At 38.6% G+C, this 19,676-nt stretch overlaps 1 long non-coding RNA gene across 1 annotated transcript in view; it reads right to left on the bottom strand.

Moving 5' to 3' along the window:
* LOC139438637 (uncharacterized) overlaps positions 1 to 18,662 on the bottom strand; it is a 154,886-nt gene extending 136,224 nt beyond the window's left edge. The window contains exon 1 of the long non-coding RNA XR_011648284.1: positions 18,582 to 18,662. This is a non-coding gene — a long non-coding RNA (uncharacterized lncRNA). The remainder of the gene's footprint in view (positions 1 to 18,581) is intronic.
* Positions 18,663 to 19,676: the final 1,014 nt, after the last annotated feature.

Raw genomic sequence — 19,676 nt, 5'->3', positions numbered from 1 at the left:
ATATATATTCTATAATACCACCATCCAAAAGAGAAGAAAATAAAAAAACCAAATAAGTGACATCAAAGAGAACAACCTTGGAAAACGGACCCCCAGGAAAGAGAAGAAATATTTAGACAATAGTGATTCATATTCTCAAGGAAATAAAAGAAACATACTCTGTAAAGCCAGAAGAAAGAAGAAACAACAAAACAATGATTTTCCATGGAAAATAAAATGGAATTGAATCAATAGCAGCAGCAGCAAAATACTGAAAGAGCCCTGCAGGGCTGGGAGGGGGAAGGAGGGGGAAGATTGGTACTGGCTTTAAAAGAAATGAAAACAAAATGGAAAGAGTTCACAGTACTCAGAAGAAGATAATATACACTGGGAACAAACCCCTGAGGTTTGACCTTGCAGAGAAAGAGAACAGAACAACCTGTAGAGATACAATATTCAAAGACATAGTGAAAGACAATGTTGCTGAACTGAATTAATTTAAGAAACTGTAGATTAAAAAGGCTCATTACACACTGTGTAATATTTATAAACATTGAAGAACATGCCTTAATTTCTTAAACAAGTTCATTGAATTTTAGAACTGCCCCAAGATTTCTTTAAATAAGTAAAATTATTTGAGTAAATGTAGTAAATTCTGGAAAAATAAAGGGAGGTATGATCTAGGACATTTTTCTGAAAGTAGTTGTAACTCTTTATGATAATAACCAAAAGAAATTCTCAAACATACAGGAATTCAGAAAGCATAATTCATATATATACTTCTTAAAATATCTTAAAGACCCAATACTGATCAAGATAAATAAATCACAAATAGACATACTTTTCTATGAAAGGACTGAAAACTTTGAACTATTTCAGCAAAGAATTATGTCTAGATAACTATTTTGATTCTGGTTATAAAACAGAATATAAATATCATAGTTCTTAAGAAAAGAAATATTTTCTTATAGTTTTATGCCAGATGATTATAATTAAAATTTATTACAACATTTTAGTTTTATTATATTTATTATAGTATTATCAGTTATAGTTTTATTATAGTTCATTACAGTTATTTATTATTTTAATTATAGTGAACTATAATAAAAACTCTCAAATATACCAATATAAAACAGAAAGTGAACAGGGGTAGCCGGTATATTGTGAGTCATTGTAAAGGAACTAATTTACTCATCTTTCTTGAAAGAAGTCAATAGTCAACATTATTTTCAGAACTGACACAATTTAGCTTAAGCTTTATAAATATTCGAAATAAATAATTTGAAGAACTGAAAATTTGATTACACATTCCAAATTGCTAAAAGGAAAAATATTAAAGAAAACAAGCAAATAAAAGAAGAACACAATCAGTAAAAAAGCAAATGCATGGCACGCTAGGATTTTCCTTTACCATTGTCCTGTTTTAGGAAGTTTGGGCTGGCAAGTAGAGGGGAATAGGATGTGGAAAAACTTAGTTCTCTACATCTATTATAGAAGTCATCAAATAATGCCATAAATAGTAAATCAAGAAATAGTGACACAAGCATATTATTTAGTAATAAACACATAAATATAACAAGAAATAATGAATAGAACTACAGGCATTTATATCTGTTATGTGATTAGCATGGCATGGGTTGTGGGTAGACAGAAGACTGGTTTTGTCATTTGTAATTGTCATTTTAATGCATTTTGATCTTGTACCATTTATTTTTGTGAATGTGGTACTTTGAAAATTTTTTTAATGTAAAGGGAAAAAACACAAATATATTCAGGCAAATTCAAACTTCAATATAAAGAAGATATTTTATTAATAATAATTACACTTAACAATGTAAAGAGCATTAAGTGAGACAAAAAATCATAATTTTCAAAAGGAAAAGAAGACAAAGATTTGAAATACTGTATTTGCTGAAAAAGCAAAACTAACTGGGGACTAGCCCTGCAGGTATAAAGCATACTACATAGATAAAATTAAAATAGTTTGGATGTGGAGCATGAATATAAAAATTGACCAGAGATAATCTCAAATACCAGGTGGAAATTTAGTATAAGCTAAAGGTGATATCTCAAATCACTGGGATAATGATGGATTTTTTAAATAAATGGTTCTGGAACAACTGTGTAGTCCTTAAGAGAAAGATCCACACCTCACATCATACACAAGAATAAACTGCAGAATGGATCAGATACCTAGATGCAAGAAATGAAAATAAGCAAAGACCAGAGAAAATGTGAGTGAATTAAACTTTGATCTCATTGTAGCAAAAGGCTTTCTAACTATGACTCAGAATCCAGAGACAATAGAAGACAAGACTAATAAATGTGATTACATTTTAAATTGGATGGCAAAACATATCAAAAACAAAGTCAAAAGGCAACTAGTGCACAGGGAGAAAATATTTGGAATACATACCACAAAAAAAGGGCTAATATCTTTAAAATTAAGGGACACAGGACCAAAATCCCAAAAGAAAAATGTGAAAATGATATCAACAGACAATTTATTTTAAAAGATATAAAAATAGTCCTTAAACCTATGAAAATTTGTTCAAAACCACTCAATTAGAGAAATACAACTCAAAATAACACTGAGATATGACTTGTTGCCTATAATTTTTGTAAAATTTAAAATGCATGAGAGCACATTCTGCTGGTGAAGCTGTGAGGAAATAGACACATTCATATCCCAGTGAGAACGCAAACTGGTACAACCCTCTGAAGGGGTATCTTGTAATACCTAACAAAACTACATATCCAAGTACATTGTGCACCAGCTATCCCACTTCTAGGAATTCACCCTGAAAATATGCCTCTGTCAATACAAAAATACATAAGCAAAAGATTATTATGGTTATTTCTAGTCTGCAAAATACTGGAAACAACCTAAATACCTATACACAGGAGAATGACTGAATAAATTATGGTACCTTCATGTAATGCAGTACTATGCAAACACATACAAGAATGAGGGGGCACTCTATGAAGTCATCAGCTGTGATATTTTATTACTAAATGGAAAAAAAAATGTAAAGCACAAAATAGTTTTCATGGCATGCTGCTTTTCCAGTAAGAAAGAAGGGATATAACAAAATATAATATTTCTGTGCATCTGTAGCTAAAGATTTACAAGGATGAACCAGAGATTAATGGCATCAGTGCTTACAGAGGGTTGGTGGGAACAAAATGGAAGGAATGGGAAATGTGAATGGATAGCAGGGATGGAAGAGGTTTACCTTTTTACAAGCTGTGACTTATAAAACTATGGTTATGTTTCATATACCCAATAAATAAATAAAAGAAAAACCCATCAGGATGTGTGGGAAACACAAATGAAATGCAAACAGTAACAAATGCAAAAACCTAGCTATATTACAAATGAATAACATAAGTGTACTGAAGGGGATGGGGAAGGAAAGAACTAACCTAAGGAACTTTGAAAAAAGTACTTTGTCTACATACCATCAGGCTAAAGAAAAGCTGGACACTACATAAAAATTGTACTTTTGTTAGTAATTTAGTAATTTTTTTTACAGGGGATCAGGTTAGCAACTCTGAAACTAAACTGTGTATATATTAGGATGGAGAAAAAAGTAATACATTATGAGTATTGAGAATTGGATTTTTCACTATGAGAGAATGGAGTTACAAATAAGGAAAGTGAGAAGGCTTGAACAAAGCTCTGTCTGTAGTGTGAAATGAAATCAGAGGTATCAGTAGGAGTTCGTGGTTTTTGACATATACACCTATGGGTAGATACAGGAAAACATATAAATGTGTGTGCTATATTTTCTACTTCTGTCCACTGAGAAGACCTAGAAATAATGACATCTAGTAGCAATGAGCACACTTAGAATCCAGATAACCCAACTTTCAAATAAATGGAACCAGAACTTTCTAGGAAATTGGTTGATGCCATGTCAAGGTGAACCTAGAACATTTAATGTTGCCAGAAAGTAAGGAAATGCTTACTATAATGATGAGTACAGCATGTTGAAAGGATACACATGCCATTTTAAGGGAAACTTCAGTGCTCCAATCTGGGACAATTTGAGCATCAAGATAAATAACAATATCAGTGGTTTATTACCCAGAGGAAAGAAAAACTAAATGTCCTTCAGTTCATGGTGGTATAAATAAAGTAAACAAATAAATAAATGCTTACTATAGAATTCCAATTAATAAATATAGATGGAATGCTGAATAGACTCCAATAGCTGGTAAAGGTATTGCAACTGGTAGACCCAGAAAGCAGGATAGGTATATTGAAAATCAATAGCTAAAGAAGCAAATTCTGAAACATTTAGGGGAAATTTTATGAATGCCTATGATTTACTTTGAAATGCACTGAAAAATACAATAGATTGACAGATAGAAGATAAATTGCCAAATGAATGATAAAACAAGCAAAGAAAATGGTAATGGTTGAAGCTAAGTGGTGTTCACTATAAGATTCTTTCATTTTCCTGTGTTTAAAATATTTATAATAAAATGGATAAAAAATTAAAATAAAATAATTGGGAATTCAGTCAGCCAGGTCAGGCCCATAGGCAATAACTAATTCAATGGAAATATTCAATCATTGTGGTTATTTCCAAGAATCTCACAATAATCAATGCAGGTTGTATTTGTCATTAATCTTTTTGGGACCTGTTCTACTTGATTTCCTCAGTTTTGTTTGACAGGCATTCATTGGAGAATCAAGTTTCATGGAACTATATTTTTCCTAACTTAGGCTCAAAGATGGGGATGATAGGTATTTGTGGGGCAAAATTGTGGCTGAAACATGAAAGATCAAAGGTTCATTGATATAAATGGTAAAACAAAAGTTGTGCCATTATTATTTCCTTGACAGCATAAAAGTACTCATTTTTGGTCAAGGTAAATAAAGCCTACTCTTTCCATATTTAAGTAAATTGTGTCTCTCCTTTCCTACCCAAAACAAATGATTTCTGCCATGTCTGTGTGGCATATAGAGTACTCTATAAAATGATGGTTGGCCCTTTGACATTTCTTTGTCTTTCTAGTCAGGAGTCTGTGTGAATCTCTCCTCCCAGCCCTCAAGCCCACCACCTTCACTTTGACCCCTAGAGTTATTTCCTTCATCTGACAAACTAGAGTTTAATTTTTATTGCATGTAATAATAAAAGATGGGCCTTGGTTGTAACTTGAAATCTGTATTTTCCATTATTCCATGATGCAAAATTGTTATTTTACTTCATATGACTATTTGGGGGGAAATAAATTCAGGCTCAGGAAAGTCACAAAAATAATACAAAGAATTTCCACAGACCCTTCACGTGCCTTTCCTAATACTGACAACTTACATAACCATTAGCATATTATTGTACTCGCTTTATCATTTATCTATCCATTTATCCTACTTCTATCCCATCTATCAATCCACCGTATTCTTTAACCATTTCAATATAAATGGTAGATATCCATACTATTTCCTTTAAACATTTCAGAATGTACCTCTTTAACGAATTTCAGCTTACCTGTCGGGCTTTCTGGGTCTACTCTGCAATGTGTCTTATTAGCAGCTACTGAAGACTATCTGCACCTCTGCTTCTGACCTTAGGTGTATGTAAGGGTCTCCTGAGGGACACAGCTGGTCTTGTCAGAGAGTCCTGAACCCTCAGTGCTGGTCCCACCACTGTGCCAGGCAGGCCCTGGCAAAGTCATTTAGACTCATTATGCTTCAAGAAACCATTCATCTCCCTACTGTCAGGTAGACTGAGAGAACAGGGAGGTTCATTTTTCATGGGTGTAGGCAGGGCTAGGTAGACAGGAGGTGTTGAATGTTGAATGGAGACTTGACAGTTCATTGACCCAGGCACAAACATTTACCCCATAAGTTTGTAGAGGACTTTTTCTCAAGAGATTTGCATAACTTTCATATTTTCAAAGAAACCCCAGTGACTAAAAATCTTGGGGCCATGGCTTTAGCAAGCACCATGCATTAAGGATCTCTGATTGCATTATCTCTTCTGCCTGCTACATCCCACCATGGACTTATTTTTAGCCTACTTCAGGCAAAACCCCAATTTATTTTCCCTGCATTTCACTTTTAGTATAGATCATTTTTGTTTATTAGTCTCTCCTACTGATTAGTGAGTAACTTTATCCATTAAGCGTACTTAGATGCATCATTAACCAGAAAAAAAGAGAAAACAGATAGGGAAAAGTCAATAGCTGGTGATATTTACAACATCTCTCAGAGTGCGAACAAAAAAAAAAGATGGTTCTGGCACCTTGACTCTAACCCTCTAACCCATTATTTGCAAGATTTCAGTGAGTTATTTCATCCAGCTACCTTTTTGTGCAGAAAAATCTCTCAAGAAGTGATAGGTACCTCAAAGCAGTATGATTCATCTAGCACCCACTTACTTCTATAGCCATTGTGATGTTGCCTCCTAAACCTCTTCTACACTGCCTGAGTTTCCCACAGAATCCAGCACAGTGGCGTGCACAGAACAGGGGCTAAGTAAACCCTTGTTTTATGGGAAAGTCCAGTTGAGGGCTAGTTTGGAATTTAATGTATTTGAATAACATTAAGCTTCTTAAGGACCGACACTTTAGGAATAGCAAGACCCCAAAACTGCTAATTCGCGACAATATTTGCTTGCCCGGCTGAAGTGACCATTGGACTTAAAGATAACAAAACTGTCTTTCCCAATTTCACTATCTCAAATCCATTTCCCCAATCATATTTAGAGAACGGAATTCTTCACGACCTTAATTCCTTCTCATCTCAGCTCTGCCATTGACCAGCTACGTCATCTTTAACAAGTCACTTCCCTCTTCAGAGACCTGGCCCCCTCATCAGAGAAACATCATTTGGGAGTGATTGCCTGGAGCTCGAGTACTGGGGGAAGGAGAGCTGTGAACTAGCTTCTGAGCTCAGAAGGAAACAGGGCTATTATTGGTGACAAACTTTGCTCTGGACCAGATAATCTGAAGAAATTCTAACCTGAAAACTCTCTGAAGCAGCTCAGGCACATACAATCACAATTATTTTCATAATGGCAGTGTTTATTAAGAGACTCATGAGTGCCAGGAGCTTTGGGCTTAGCTCTCACAACTCTTTGAGGTAGATACTATTCTTATCTCCACTTTACAGATGAGAATATTGAGGCTTTTGTGCTGAAATGCCCTGAAAAGTAGTAGCCCAGGAGAATCCAGTTCTGGGAGCAGAGTCTTGATCTGACCCTGAGCTAAAAGGGACACTGGCTCTCTCATGCCGTAGGGAAGAACTTTGGAGAGTTGAAGATCCTTCCAGCAGGAGCGTCCCATCTGTACCTAGCCCTCTGCTGCCCTCTTGTGGCTTCTGGCTACACTGTTTTTCCTCAAGTGTAGAATGCCCCTCGCAGTATAGTGGGGCAGTTTGCCAGATGTATGTCAGCTATTATTTTAAATATACACATAACAAAATAAGACACAAGAAATTATTTATCCTGCCTTCTTTATCATTATTAACTATTTTGAAGATTTTTGCCATTAGTTGTTTTTTCAGGGAAAGCAGTTGTTTGCTTCTTCCTCTCCATTTGACTTGACATGCCATTCAGATATCTGAAAATTACTTTTTCTGCCATCTTTAATTTTCAATTCTTATTAGTCTAGACTTTGAATTTCACCTTCGTCTATCACTTCCCTTCCTATATATCTTGCCCACTCTCATGCTAATTTGCATTCCAGAAATTTCCCAAGCTGCTTTTTTCAATAGCAATATTAGATTACATCTAATAGTACCATATAATCTCCCTGTTCTGACTTAAATACAAAGGAACACAGCAGTGGTTGATAGTAATGACTATCTTTGATCTTTTCCATAAAGTCCAAAAAGTCTGCAACATTAAAGGAAATAAAAAGAGCTAGGGATAATAGAATAGTGACCTATAGTAAATGACAAGACATACTAAATCAATAGTAGGCTACTGAAAAGATGGGTCACTTTCAACTTTATTTAAAGATAGATAAGAAAATACATCAGCTCTAATTTACTTCTTGCCTCTAGATGTTTAGTGATTTTTGCAGCTAATGAGTAATAGCAATATTACCTGATGATAAATATTAAAACACAATTATAATAAATATATTTCAACTTTTAAGATCTTTGAATATTTATTGTAATCTTGTTAAAAGTCCCCTAGTCAGCTCAGAACACCTCAGAAATGACCCTGCTTTCCTCTAAAAAGAAGGCATCTTATCTACTTAATCAACACCTCGCCTTACAGCTCTTTGGTGTATTGTATTTTTCTTTTCACTATCTCCTGGGAAGATGTTGCCTCAATGTAAAACTGTTTCAGTAAGAGAGAGGAAAGAAAAAAATGAAGTACCCCAACTTTTCTTCAGGGAGTTGGGGAAAGGAAGGGAACTAGAATTTCAAATGTTCAGCATGTGGATGAAAGTATTGCTGCAGCTGCTCGTTGGCCACCAGGGAACTTGAACAAAATATTGCTTTATAAAGATGACACAGGAGTAGTAAACGAGCAATCATGCTCATCCAGAAAACCTGACACATAGGTGGTTGCTCTGATTTAAAAGGGTTTAGAAGGCTCCCACTACTCCAAACAAAAATCCATTTTCTGGCTACAGGCTGGTTCCTAAAATTACAGAGGAGCGAGGCTACACCTTTTTTAACCAATGACCCCTTACGATAAACATATCACACGTCCTCCTCTACTAGTATTTAAAAGTTCAAAAAACAATGATTTACCTCTATATAAATAAACTTTAACAGTATCCTAGATGCCACTCTGAGGATGGCTCTCCCAGATTCTGAAGCAAAGATTCCCAAGCAGGAAGTTTACGGAGGGGTGCTTTCAGGATCAACCCTTAGATGTGTTAGGGAGAAGGCAGTGAAGAAAGCAGGAGTGGGCAGAAAGAGAAGCTGAACTGCGGTGCAGGTGTGCTGCAGGCTGCAGGCAATCCTACGGGGACCTCTGGAGCTGGGAGGGCCCTTCAGATTTGTCCTGAATGGAGGCAAGAAGCCTGGGCCTTTGGACCCTGGCTTCAGAAGTCGTTGGATAAAAGCTGTCCTTGGGAAAAGGGCATGACCTTGGGCATGACAGCTCTGGGCAATAAGTCCCTCGTACTCAGCTCTCCCAGAAGTTGGAGTAGCAAGTGTTCCCTCCTAAAGGGAGGGTCTGGTCCATTTAGCATCCTCGTCCCTGTGGCAGGAGGCCAGAAGCTGCAGATAGCAGCCCTCCCGTTAAAGACCTGTCACTTCCCTTATTTCCATTCTGTCATCTGCCATTCAGCAATCGAGGAGAGGAGTGAGGCACGGGGCTGATATCCCCAATTCCTATTCCAGTTCTCTAAGCAGCAGATGAAAACCTAGCCCTTCTTATTGGATCCTGTAGCAGTTTGATATTGGTTATGAATTCCAAAAACAGATTTTATAACAACTCATGAATTTATAATAGAACTACCTGGTTTTTCTTCATATTAATGTCTCTAAATGCCTTTTGTTTTTCTTGTTGAGAAAAAGATTAATAAACTGTTAAAGACTCATTAGATTTTTTTCTGCCTCTTAATTATAGTGCTATATAGAATCCCCATTTTACCCAAAGAAAACTTCAAAGGGTATTCCCATCCTTCTCCATATGCAGATTCATTGCTCTCTAAGCAGCTGTGGTAGTTTGGTATTATTTATGAATTCCAAAAATAGATATTGGATTATGTTTGTAAAATGGTTTGTTCCTCTGGGCACATTAGATTATACTGGATTCAGAGGTTTCACTTTTATTTGATTAAATAATGATTTCAGCTTTGATTGGGCCATGTCAGTAGGATGGTGAGTCCCCACCCACCAAGAGGGTGGTTCCCAGAGAATCTGCAACACAGAGAAGGGAGTTTGGAGTTTTGAGCTGGAGCCTGGGAAGTAAGCACACAGAGGAGCAGAGCAGCTGAGCCCGGAGAGAATCGAACCCCAGCGAGAGAGACATCAGTCACCTGATAGTCTACAGCTGGCCTTGTGGAGAGAGCAGGGCAGCTAAGCCCAGAGAAAAACAAGTCCCAGGAAGAGAGGAACCCAGGAAGTCTGAACCCTGGCAGACATCAGCAGCCAACAGACTTTGGTGAGGGAAGTGACTTGTGCTTTATGGCCTGGTAACTGTAAGCTCCTACCTCAAATAAACACTCTTTATAAAAGCCAACAGATTTCTGCACCCCTTTGGCTGACTAATACAAATCCCCTTGACCTATCAATAAATCCTGATGAATGCCCATTGCTCTAATACCTCAGAGAAGGTATTTTCATGGAACTTATACTTTACAGTTACAGAAAGCCACTTTATCTTCTGTGACCATTTTTCTACCATAATTCTTCCCTGAACTCAACATTCTGGAACTGAGTGACTTTAGTAAGAATGTAGATTCACTCATCATGTAGCCTTAAGTCTTCAATGTTCTAGAAGATTCATTGCAAAAGCAGGCAACTCTGAAGATCAGGCTCTTCTTGGAGGACACTGTGCTAATAGCCTATAGAGCAGGAGACTGGTAGTAGCTCTCATAGCTTAATCTCCTCTCCTGGGCTAGCATGGGCTTGTTATCTGCCCTTGAAACAGAGAGGTAGGGATCCAATTTCCTAATATGAGAATATTTAGGCAGATATTCTCATATCCCTTAACTGACCTTCTCTCTCCAGCTGTTTCACACGAGGCAACTCACAGAAACACAATTCAGCTCTCATTTTCCCCTCCTCTCCTAGCCCCTGTGAATTCTGTTAATATTGTGCTTATCATCTCATCAGAAACCCTCAAGGTCTGATTGGCTGTCAGAAATCGTATTTATGATCTCTTCCAAGAAGCTTCTCTCCACGTATGAATAATAAACCAACAAAATTGACAGTTTCTTGTGAAAATGGAAAATTTGTGAGCCAGTTAATAGGATTTTAATAGACCAGTGCCTTGCTTTGTGTCGGGCATTTGCTGAGGTTTCGCCCCATCCTCTTGACCCTCGGCTGAATTTTCCTCTTCAGAAAAGCACAGCCGCAGCTTTCTCTAACCCTCAGCAGGAGGCAGAGAAGGAGCTCTGCTTACAGCCCTCCTGGAGCTGTGCGCACTCCCTCATGTAAGGCCTCAGAATAAATTTGGATAAAACTCATCAGTAGCAAGAGAAAACCACGTGTTCTCCCTGTAGCCATCCTCGCGGATCACCGGCACCTCTTTGTTTTCAGTCAGAGGACCTGTGGAAGGAGTCAGAACAATTTGCTTCTTGGTTCAAGTTCAGGCTTTGCCGAGAGAGACAGAAAATCATTACCAGCTGAAACAACTTCGGTTATTTATAGAAAATGATTAGAAGCCCCTACCCTGGTCCTTGGGTCAGCTGTCCACAGTCCCCAGATCATCCCCACAATTTACACATTTGTCAGCAGAGGGTATTAAGCCATCCGAAGGAGCCTTTCACCCTGTCACAGTGGAGGCGAAGGCAGCAACTTGCAGCGCAAGGTGACCGTGGAAAACACTTTGAGGACTTGGAGGATGTGCAGAAGAGTCGTCGTTGATGCTCTTGCCCCGGGAGGAACTTAATCGTCTCGACAAGAGAGTGTTCAATGTGCAAGTGCCACACGGAGGCCTCTCTGACACTTTCGAAGCAGGCAGTGGATTCTGGGAAATGAATCGTCTCCACCTCACTTGCCACAGACATGCTTCTTCCATTTTGCCCAAGTGTGAACCGTCAAGAGCACTGACCTTTACAGCCCCACACGAAACTTCCCCTTTCCCACTTTCCACCAACAGCACCTTTGGCAATTCAAAGTCTATCCATGCCCAGCTCAAGCTCTGCCTCTTCCAGGAAGCCCTCCCTCCTGCCAGCCTGCCACGGTCTTCCGCTTGTAGTAGTCAGCACAGGAGGTGACACACAGGTACACCCTCCCACGCACGTTTTCTTGTCATACTGGAGTCATCGCTCTGGCCCTGTGGTCTGTCAGCCTCAGCAGCTCCAGTCCTGCTCCTCCCTGCCCTCATCCCCTCCTGCCCGGAGCTCTGCCACCTCGTGGAATCTGTTCTCCGTTGCCCTCTGTGCATCTCTTGGCTTCTGCCTTACCCTATGGTTTGTTGAGTCTTTTGTGCTTCATATTCATGCTCCAAAGAGAGTAAAGGGTTGGGGTCAGCCCCTCAGTTCCCCACAGAAAGTCTTTGCTGGACACAGCTCTCATACCAGGCCCCACTTAGGCCACTAGTGCTCTCGACCAATTAGCCATGGCCAGGATGCCAGAGCTGTGAGGAGCCAAGACTGGTGACCTCACCAGAGGTTCCGAGGGGAGAGAGAGGGAAGAATAGGTACAACATGGGGCATTTTGGGGACATTGGAATTGTCCTGCATGACATTGCAATGATGCATACAGGCCATGTATACATTTAGTCAAAACCTATAAAACTGTGCAGTATGAAGTGTAAACTATAATATAAACCATAGACCAGAGTTTACAAATAGAAATGCTTCGAATATGTGTTCATCACTTGTAACAAAAGGACCACACTAACGAAAGATGTTATTAGAAGGGGGAAAGTGTGGGAGGTGGAGGAGGTGGGGTATATGGGAATCCCCTATATTCTGATGTAACATTCATGTAAACTAAAGCTTCTTTAAAAATAAAATTTTAAAAAAGGAACGGTGACCTGAGTAAGGGTCCATTCAGACAGAGGTGAGAGGGTGGTAAGACATAAGTTCCTCAGGAGAAGAAGGTCCTCAAAACCACATCCCTGATTCTGGCCTCTTCTCCATCCCTCAAGGCACCCACCAACACAGTGCGTGGAATCAGGTACATAAAACAGAACAGTCCTTCATCTTTGTGGCAGACTACTAAAGACCTGCCTCCAAATCTCTAGTAAGTTAAATGACTGCCAGTTTTGATAAGAATGTTGTATATCAATATTTTGCCATTCTGTCATTTCTCTCATAGATTTCTGAAACTGAAGATCTTGCTTCATTCACAATCTAAGTAAATTTAAATGTCTTCAGGACAGCTTTCTTGGTTACATATTTTTGGTCAGTCATGTAAACTGTAAGATTGGTGATGGAAAAAATATTTTTGTGCTTGCATAACTCCTGGAGTGCCTACTTGAATGGCTGCCACAGAGAAGGGGACTGAATGGCTGCTAAATTTAATTGAATTTCATAACAACATTATGGAATTTTAGTGCAGGAAAGAATCATAGAGGCTGTATGGTTCAATCTTTAATCCCCGAAAAACAGTCATTTGGACTCATAAAAGACCATTCCAGAAATAGGGAAAGCCCTTTTGTACAGAGCCAAAACCCATCTGCCCTCAACTTCCACACATTTGTCTTAAATCCAAATAACACAGAGAAAGCCTAATTTTATTTTCCATGTAAGTCTGTTAAATATTTAAAGATAGCAATTGAGCATTTCCCAAGTGCTTTTTTCTGGGCTAAATATTCAGATTAGCTGACTCAGAATGATTTGTTTTGTTTTGGTATATAAGAATGTCATCAATTAGACTAGCACTATCAATGATAAACAGTTAAATAATTACATGTATTCATCATGTGACAGGGTTTTTTTGCCTTTATTATCCATCTCACCTTCCTCTAGGTGCACCTTACAACATTCTATGCTAAACCAAGCAGAAACCCTCACATTCAGTAGGACACAAACAACATAGCTATTGATGAGGTCCATGCTGGATTGGTATCAGTGTTTCCCGCCACCCACCTGATGATTGCACATGGCTGGCCATGTTGTTTCTGCCATATTCACCATGATAGTCCCCATATCTGGCAATTTCATGTGCCTGATAGCAACCAGCTCAATTCCTGGCACTAAGTAGGTATTAAGCAAAATATATTCTAAATGAGTGACTCACAGCCCATTCTGACCTTTAGTTCTTCTTTATCACAGGAGATCTGGTACAACTGGTATATTAGGCAGAGTTCTCTAGGGAAACAGAACCGACAGGACAGATCTGCAAACAGCATGAGATTTTATAAAATTGTCTCATTTGTCTGTGGGGATACACAAAGCCAAATTCTGCAGGGCAGGCTGTAAGCCAGGGATTTCAGTGAAGGTCCTTAATGAGTTCCCCAGAAGACACTGGCTATTTGCAGTAGAGATGGGAATTCTCTCTCTGAATGCTGAAATCATTTTTCCTTTTAAAACCTTCAGTTGATTGGATGAGATGTCACACATTGCTGACAGCAATCTCCTCAGTTGATTGTAGATGTAACCAGCCATCTATGTAATCAATTCACTGATGATTAAAGTCCATGAAATGCCCTTGTATTACAGTTAGCCCAGTGCTTGCTTAGCCAAACAACTGGGCACCATTACCTGGCCAGGTTGACACATTAACCTAACCATCATACCTTGTAAACCCCAGCCTGTGATTTTAATTAATATCCATATTAAATTTCATCCTGTTAATTTTGGATTTAGTTCATTATTCCAGCCTATCCAAATAATTTTGAATCACCTAAAGTTTTTACTCTCCTAACATTTCATCAGTCATGTATTTGATAAACATGCCTCATATGTCTTCAGGAAGTTGCTGATATAAAATATTAAATATGTCAGAGACAACAACAGTTTTCTGGCCTATCTGTGGGATCTACTCTCTGGCTGTTATAATCCATTAGACAAATTCTCTGAGTAAAGTCACTGAATTGACACAAATCTATCCAACTTACCATCAAGCCTCCATTTATCTTGTTTTCAAAAAGAACATGAAGATAATTTGCCAAATGCTTTCCTGAAACTAAGGTAATAGCATATTTGTTGTGTGCTCTCTTAAGTTCCTTTAAAATATGAATTTCTCTATAGAGGTGTAAAGCTTGTCCCACCTGGAAAATGTTTCCCATCTCTATGACCCTAGAATAAATACTAAAATCTCCTATTTTACAAGGTACATTTACAAGTACCACAATGATCATTGATCAAATGACTGCTAATTTTAAATGCCTAGTGATGGACATACAGTATCTTGTGGAATGATCTTCATTACAACCTCATTCATCATGTATTCTTATTTCCATTTTTGAGCTTAAGAAACCAAGGCTCAGATATAAATAACTCCCCCCCCCAGTTCTTATATTAAATTGTATCTGTTGTCATATGATTTATGCCATTACCAGGGCTAGCAACATAATTTGTGGTGCCCACTACCAAATTAAAATATAGACTCCCTGTTGAAAAGCAGGAAAGAAGCAAGTGCTATTAAATGTACTAAACTATAAAACTTTTTCCTTTTACTTGTGAGCTCCCTCTCAACTTGTTACATTATTTGTTATGTAATAACCTTATAAGAAAAATTAAAATTTTGAGCAAGCATGAATTTTAGCATTCATCCTTATGTTATGTACTGCCAGTTTTAAATGTAAATATAAGTGCATTTAACTTGTATGTGAAATCACAGAAATTACACCATCTGTGTTCAGTAGCTCATACACGTATATGTGCTTCATTCTCACCAGAAGAGTGGGAACACTGCACAAAACTAACTGTTTTTATTTCAAGTCTCGATATTTACACATTCAACCAATTCCAATGTCACTCCTCAGGCTTTCCCTGGGCGTCCTAGCCATTGTTCCCCATCACTCAATCACAGAACTTTATTTTCTTCTTCATGGTATGTATAACTGACTTTCTGAGTGAATCTCATTTATGTGTTTCCATGTTCATTGCCTGACTCTTACTCCAAATGAAGGCTCCAGGAAAGCACGGCCTTGTCGGACTTGCTTGCTACTGAGTCCATTTCCTGAAACCTTGCCTGTCACAGGGTAGGTGCTCAATAAATATTTATTAAATGTATGCACAAGTGAATGGATTATTCTGCCTATGCTAGACCACACCTCATAGTTTCTTAATAAATATTAATTAAATTATAAATGTACATAAGATGATGGATTTAGTGGAACTCAAGGACCTTGAAAGGAGGGAAGTGTGCAAAAACATTATTAGAGTGGTGATAAGGTAAATCACTTAAAAATAGGTATGTGGAAATGGCCTCATCCCCACCCCCTTTCCATTTCCCTTTTCCATTTCTTACAACAAAGTCCTAATATTGTGCTGGACAGCCCAGCGGTTGCCATAACAACCAGCTTTGCAGACACCAACTTTCAGCCGAAATGAAAGCACATGATGGAGAAAGAATTGTTTGGCCAAGGACTATCAGAAATAATTACAAAGATGACAGAGGAAAGAATTAGCCAAGTAAATTGGTTTTGAACAATGGTATCTCCTTAGGCAGATAAGAAAATAGGAGCTAAAGCTGAATCACACCTAAGAGTGTGTGTGTGTGTGTGTGTGTATATATATATATCTGTGGTAGAAAGTAATACAAAATAAAAAATTTTTTTCCTATTTTGTAAGGAAATAAAGTTACATAGAGGCTGATCTGGAAGAAATAGCACTCTCTCTGACACTTAGGTCACCTCTAATTCAAGTTGAAACTAAGTTGGCCTGGCTTTGCCCGAGTTTCAAAATGGTTTTATGCAATTGAAAGGTTTTTGAAAAATTGGGAGTAAATCAAATATCTAAAAATCAAATCTGAATTCAAGTGTACTGGCTGGCTTGGTTTTTAAAGCAAGTTGAAAAAATTCTTCTGTAAAGCAAATTATTCCTTTGTTTTAAGACTAGATATTCCTTCATGCATAAAGTTTGTAAATTTTCAAGTAATACATATTTTTAAAGCCACAGTTACCTGTGACCAAACCAGCATTATTTAGCTATTTTTTTAACTAGCTGTTTGCAAATGTCATCTTTCTGAGTCTCAGTTTATCTATGAGAAATTAGGAAAATGAGTAGTTGCCAGCTACCAACCTCATCATTGAACTTGTTTTTTCATACAGTTCTCTGACATCATTTCTTAAAAAACAAACACACACAAAAGTCACATACTCTGATGGCTGCCAAATCAGCTCTGTATTTTCTTTTCCATTCCCTTTTCCCTGCATTTTGTCTTTATCACTTCCAAACACAGACCTCACCTTTGTCCTTCTTGAACATGTAGAGTTTTTTATTTCTATTTGAAGAGTCTGTTTTCTTGCTTCATCTTGGGAAATTAAACAACAATAAAATCTTATTTAAACTAAGATGAAGTATTCTTTAGGTATCATTTTAGTATTTTTGGAAAAATGGGATTACAGAAATCTAATAAATATATAATTGCCTAAAGCACCTGTATTTACAAATTAAAATCTCTTTGGATGGACTCGAATTTAAAAAGCAGCAACTCACACATGGGTGTATTCAAACATGTTGTTCCTTTATCTGCTTCTAGGAGGGGTCACTGCTTAGCTCAGCAGTGTAAAAATGATAAATTCCTGGATATAGTTATGTTATATTAAGCTGATATTGTAAAATTCTTCAGAGACACTGCATGGTGACTCCTGTTTTCATGGAAAATCCAAGGTTTAGCTGCATTCATCTCCCATTCTCCTGATGCGTCTTTCCTTCTTAACTTCCCCTAAAGTTTTCTACCAGACACCCTGCAAAATATACCCTAACCCCAATTCAGTTCATTCCAATAACTATTTGGTATCTATGGTGTTCTTAGCAGTGTGCTTGGAACCAAGGATAAAAGAGAAAGAGTTAGAGAGCAATTGCCTTCAAGGAGCTTACAATCTATTTGGAAAAGGAACCAGGTACTGGAAACTGTTAACTAATGGCGTAAAGTATAAAGATGGATGGAACTGGCTGCAATTTAGATATCTGAATTTCAGAAAGGAGTGCTTGATGGAATTGAGAGCAACAGAGAGACTTCCAGGAGAAGGAAGAACCTGAGTTGGACCTTAAAGAATGAGAAGAATGTGGCAAGAGATGAATGGGGAAAGCATCCTAGGTTTGGGAATCGTATGCACAAAGATCCATTGCTGTTCACCATCTGCCCATCTCAGGGTTTCATTAACCAGCCCATAAAATGCTCATCATCTTTCCCCAATCTAGTCCACCCTTCCGATACCCAACCTTCTTCCAGACTCTCCTTCACCAATGATCCATCCTAATGATCACAAAACGAAACTATGGTCATATCATCTCCATGTCTGCCTTCAGTGCCTCCAACGTCCACAAGGAATTGAAAAACTGCAGAAGTTTGATGTATAACCCGTGGCAAAACATTTATTCCATTTTCTTTCCTCCTCTCATTTGGCTTCCATGTCCCACACGGCAGAGCACAGTGGCAGCCCATCATTCCCTTACTCTCTCCCCCAATTCCCAAAACGCTTTCTCAAAAATCCTCTCTGAAGTGCGCTCTTTACCCATTCTCCTAATGTGTGCAACCAAAGCAAGCAAGCAGACCAGAAATTTCCCTGAGGCAGTGGCTGAGGAGAGCAGCTCTGAAAACAGTTTAATTTTTTTCCTGTTGAATGCATTATCTCATTAAATACTCCCAAGGACCCTTTGCTGTAGAGTCAGTTATTACAGATAAGGGCATGGCCCAAGGCCTGGCAGCTAAGAAGGGAAGCAGGGCTTGGAACCCAGGCCCACTGGACTTAAAGCCCAAATGTCAACCCTGACAAATTAACTGTCTCCTTTTGTTTCTTGCACAAAATAGGTGTTCAAAAAATGCTTCAAGACAAAGCAGCTAAATGGACAGCTTGACAGTCCCTACTCCAAAGAGCAGCAGCACCTACCCATCACGGCGAAGTGGATTTTTCAGCTTCACAGTGAGTCTGTCAGCGAGGAAGCCCGGGAGTCCTGCCTCTGCAGCTTCCTCAGACAACTTGAACAGCTTTAAAAACTTTCCACTTAAGGAAATTAGAGGCTTAATATTGGCAACACTGAATGTTTCTCAGGAGCTTGTCTCCCTAGAATCTGTAGCAGCTGTGTGCAAATTAATCCGTGATTTGCAGGCTACACAGAGCTGAGATGGGGGAAACAGCTGGGCGTATTTATGAAAGTTTGTCAGGGACGTACCAGCGTGTTCGGAGGTACCTTCTTCGTTAAGTGTCATTTTGCTGGCAAAGAAAAGGAGAAAGTGAGACAGAGCCTGCCTGTGTCTAGAGGATTAATGAAAGCCTGGCAGAAATCTGAGGCTGAACGTCTCTTCTCATTCTAATTTAGGCAGAGATTTACGTGAGAGGATCTGGGGAGCCAGGCAGCAGCAGGCACGAGGCTGACGGCTGACTCCTCTGATAACAGCGGTGGCGAACAAAGTTAAATAAGCACTGCCTGCGGCCCCGGCCCGAGTTAGGGGCTGTGACACCCGGCTGGATGTTTGATTTGAAGTGCCACAGCCCCACTCAGCCCCATGCCTGTGTAATGAAAGTACCCTGCCCTCCCACTGTGGCCCGCGCCTCCTCCTCTCCCCCACCCAAATTTAGACATAGGATAAAAGAAAACCTGGCGGATAAATCCGCAGCAGGTCTAAGTGGGCTTAACATTTCACGACTCACTTTTTATCTTTAAATACATATGGCAAAAGCACAGACAATAAAAGGAAGTCAACAGCACACACGCTGGAAGGAGTGAACAAGCTCTTTGGAAAATCATTGGCAAGTGGGGATAGCTATTTTTGGAGCCCAAAGGTCTGGTTTTAAGTACATTTGCTCACCTAATTTGACCTTTTTGTGTGCCTTGGTCCCACTAATCCCATTTCCAGTCATCTTTACTGAACACATATTTATTGACCATTTCCTAAGATTTGCTTAGGACCTAACTGTAGGGCCTTCTATATTATTATAAATTTCATTTAACTATTGAACCTTACTGTAGATTGAATTAGATAC

The sequence above is a fragment of the Dasypus novemcinctus genome, chromosome 3 (assembly GCF_030445035.2).
Source record: "Dasypus novemcinctus isolate mDasNov1 chromosome 3, mDasNov1.1.hap2, whole genome shotgun sequence".
Lineage (NCBI taxonomy): Eukaryota > Metazoa > Chordata > Mammalia > Cingulata > Dasypodidae > Dasypus > Dasypus novemcinctus.
This window is presented reverse-complemented; position numbering and strand designations above follow the sequence as displayed.